This window comes from Desmodus rotundus, chromosome 2, assembly GCF_022682495.2.
Source record: "Desmodus rotundus isolate HL8 chromosome 2, HLdesRot8A.1, whole genome shotgun sequence".
NCBI classification, from domain to species: domain Eukaryota; kingdom Metazoa; phylum Chordata; class Mammalia; order Chiroptera; family Phyllostomidae; genus Desmodus; species Desmodus rotundus.
In genome coordinates, this window is record NC_071388.1 from 193177212 (window position 1) to 193181665 (window position 4454).

Genomic DNA, 4454 nt, shown 5'->3' on the forward strand with positions numbered 1-4454 from the left:
TATGTGCGGCCAGCTGCAATGATAACAATAGCGAATGTTTATCAAGTGCTTGATGTGTGTCAGACACTGTGTTAAGAGCATTACATGTGTTAACTCATTCAGTCCTCATCTCCACTCTATGTGGGAGTTCTGTCATTAGCTCTGTTTTGTGGTGAGGAAGCTGAGGCATGGAGATAAGGAACTTGCCCAAGATCCCCAAGCTGGAAAGCAGCAAAGCCTCCTGAGAATGGAACAGTGTGGGTCCAAACTCCACTTTCCCCCCTGGGCTACTGGGCCTCCTGCTGTCCTGATGAAGGTGCAGGATGACTCAGAGAGACCCATCCCTGACACCTAGAGAGCAGTCACATATGGCAGAAAGGAAAGGGCCTTGCTGGCCACATGGGCTATGAAGGCACCATCTTGTAGAGGTCACATCTTTCATTTGTGTGTCCCTAGTTACTACCATGGGGCCAGGCACAGAACAAGCATGTTACATTTTACTGAATGAATGACTTGTTGAGTTGTTAAATACGAGTCAGAGTCAGGGGTAGGGCTTTACATTCTGTATGGGCAGGAGCAGATATGTCTAATATACTCTACACAAATGAGGCTGTTTTTGGCCCTAACCAATGTGGCTCAGTTTGTTGGGTTTCATACCGCAAAGCAAAAGCTTGCAGGTTTGATTTCCACTCAGGACACATGTCTGGGTTTCAGGTTCAGTCCCTGGTTGGGGCACATGTGAAAGGCAACCAATAGATGTTTCTCTCTCTCATTGATGTTTCTCTCCCTCTCTTTCTCCCTCCCCCTCTCTCTAAAGATAGATAAATAAAATCTTAAAAAAGAAGAGGCCCTTTTTGGATGAAGTAGAGCATGGAAGTTGTGTTCTGTTTGTTGTTTTTTGTATCCATTTTTATACCCTCCTCTTCCTGCCTACCTTGCACACACACTCAGTTGTCATCATACCTTACGATTATTTTCTCAGATGTCTTGGTGCTGGTGTCTGACCCTTTTCTCCCTGACCTGGAGAAGTGGGCTTTTCCTGAATTGTTCTCGGGAACTGTGGACTGAACCCTCTCAAGTATCAGCTTGGGGGAGCTCTGAGACAAAGCTGGGGGCTCTTTATGCCTGTGTGGTGTTTGACAAGTTGCATGCCTTCTCGGAACCCAAAAGGAAGCTGTTGTACCCTGTAGTTGTGGACAGGGGTAGAAAAACTCCCCAAATCTAGGTTTTGAGCAAGTTCTCTTGCAGCCTGTGGTGACAAGAGAGGCTATACTCTTGGGTTGAGGGCTGGGCTGAGCTAGAATGTGAGGGAGGGGGCTGTGTTGGTGGATGGACTTGGTGAGCAGCATTGTGGGGACCTGGAAATCTTGGGAAATGGCTTTAAAGATGATTTCTTAGTGCATCTGGGTTACTTTTTGCCTTGTGCCAGCTTGAGCCATGCTAGCAGGACTCTGTGAGGAGACCGAGGCTGCAGGTGATGCAGCTCATTCCCACTTTAGCTGGCATGAAAGCAAACGCCTTGCCCTCCGAGGGACACCAGCTCTGCCAACTCCAGGCTTTAGATGCTGGCAACTGCTGTCCAATGTATCCAATGGCTGTGGCATTCTGGGTATTGACATGTAAATAAGTGGGACAGAATGTGCGTGGGTGGGCAGAGGGAGGCCTGCTTGCAGGTTTGGGGAGGTTTTTTTTGCCCCAGGGGAATAGTCAATCTCTCCTTAATACAGTGACTGAAGAGTAGGAAGGTGGTGCGGGGAAGAGGAGAGTTCAGAGAAGGAAAAAGAAGAAAAAGTGAGAGTAGGCACTGGGAAACCAGCTGCAGGGACACAGTGCCAGCTCATGTTTCAGAGGCTGCTTGAGAAAGAACTGGGCCAGATCTCAGCTGAAGCCTCTGGGCTGCCCGGCCTCCCAGGCTGCCAGCCACACAGGCCACGCAGGCTTCCTCTCACACCTCGCTAGCCCTCCCTCATTAGGAGCCTAAACTCCTTCCATCTTAGCTATCCTTGGTTACTCCAGCTGGTCCTTCAACACAGAAGCAGCCCTTCTCTGAGGCACATCTCCTGTCTCCCCCTGCTCCCGGGTTCTGAGCTCAGCGAGCTCTGGCTTCCCCTACATCAGCTCCTTCACTCAGACTAGTCAGCACCCTGCTTTCAAGCTGTGTTGGGTCAATGGATGAATGGATGTCAAGTCTTCTCTGATCATGCTTGGGGACCTGCTCCCTACTGACAGAGAACAGTTCCTGCAATATAACTGTTGCCCCAAACATCGCTTTAAAATCAGCCATCTATCTATTGGCTGCATCTCAACAGTGCAGCATCTAAAATCAGCACTGCTTTGGTTAGGGTAGGGTAGCTGCTTCAGCAGTTTGCACTCAGATCTTGATGGCTTACCACAGTAAGTGCTGAATTCTTGCTCCCGTCTCTGGGGGAGGAGTGTGGAGTTGCCTGGGGTGGGGGTCTCCATTCCACGAAGTCACTCATCCATCGGGTGGCTTTGTTCATCTATAGCTCTGAGTCCTCCGTGGAGCCTCATAGCCACTTGGTATCAGAGGTGAGGGGAGGGAGAAAGAGACCATGCAGAACCCCATGAGAAGGTTTTTAGTATTAGGGTCCATACGTGGTGTTCAACACTCCCCCCAAACACATGTGTCAGACTAGAAGTGTAATCCCCTGGAGGTAAAGGCCAATGCTTTGGTTGACGGCTGGATTGTCTCAGCCACAGACACGTGTTTTGGAGAACATAATCTTTGATGTCACAAAGACTTCAGCTGAAAGCTAAGCCCCACCACTAAATGTGTGCTCAGAACTTTGGAGAAGTAACTGACCACTGGAGTTAGTGAGGAGGAAGGTGTTCAAACTGAGGTCATTCTGACGCCAGAGCTGTGTAATTCTGGGCTGGCTGCTTACTCTCTGGACCTCCTTTTCTTTTCTTTTCTTTTTTTTTTTTTTCATTTGTACAGTAAGGCTAATAAGACTCACCAAGGTGGTTGTACAGATAAAAAGATTATGTACTTAGGTCCCTAGCACAGAGCCCAATCCATAAGATCTTGGTAAATATCATCTGTTACTGTTACTAGTACTTACAGACATTGTGGTTGTTACTTCATAGTAAATCCTATATGAGGAACTGGGGACAAAAGTTAGAAATTATTCCCTACCTTCAAGGGTCTTCCAGGCTTTTTGGGGAGATAGCATGTCAAACAGTAATTTCTGTATGTGGCATTCCTTTGTGGAGGGGGTGGTCATGACATGGAGAGGGACAAGAACCTCATCTTAGTGATTCAAGGGAATTGGTGGCCTCTGAGCTGTAACTGGAGGAGAAGATGTTGAGTGGTAGAGAAGTGGGAAGTGTACAGTTGGGCCTGGGGCTTAGAAGGTGGGCAGGACAATGAGAACAAAGGCACAGGGTGAAGCAGTGCCAAGCCGCCTAAGTCAGGTGGTGTAGGAGAGCCCGGAGTACACCCCTGGAGAGACATTGGGCCATAGTAGAGGACAAAGGATAGGTTAGTTGGAGCCAGATCAGGAAAACAAAACAAAACAAAACTTGACTTTGGCCTGTACAGTAATTGGGCCTCCTTGGCAGTGTCTGGCCTTGTCTTGTGTTTGCCCTGTGACCAGCCTCAGCATGTTGTCACTTTCAAAACTCACAAATCATGCTTCTGGGGCAGGGGAGGTGCCCAAAGAGAGCACATCACTTCCCATATAACACAACTTTCTAAACATCCCCTTTAACCATCTTCACTCTCCCTCTGGTGGCTTCCATATTCTTTTTCTCCACCTTTCTGCCAACTTTCCCTTTAATTTCTATTTCCCTGCTCAAGAAGGTCCAGGCCTTCTCTAGCCACTCAGGACTCCTAGTCTTTCCCCTGGTCTGTCTTCCTCTTGCATAGAGCAACTTAGTGCTCATTTGCCTTCTCATTATGCATACCCATGCCTTACCCCCTATGTGGGAAGCAAGGGTCTTCTTACCCTTAACCTCAGGGACAAGTAAGTGGGGTCTTCCTTCCTGTCAAACAGGTTGAGCCTCAACTACATGGAAGGCACAGTGTGTGGTGGTCATTGGTACTGTTTATATCCATGTGGTAGAGTTATCCTTCCCTGCCCACTGGAATCCATCCAAATGTGGCCAATGACTGGCTTTGGCTAATGGAATGTGAGTGGAAGTGATGGGTCTCACTTCTGGTTAGAGGCTTTAGGAGCTACTGTGGGATTAATGCTCACCATGCAGTGTCCACTGTCATTAACAGTGACAACATTTGAGATGATGGCAGCCTGGGTTATGTCAGACAAGATCCTGGAGGAGAAGACATGGGGTATTGCAGTAGATCTGCAATGCACATGTGGTATAAAACATACCTGTGTTGTTTTAAGCCTCTGAGATTTGGGGGGTTATTTGTTACAGAGCATAACCTGCATCTGTCCTGACTGATAAGCCTGATGATCACCTTGGATCCATCATAGAAACATGCTGTCCAC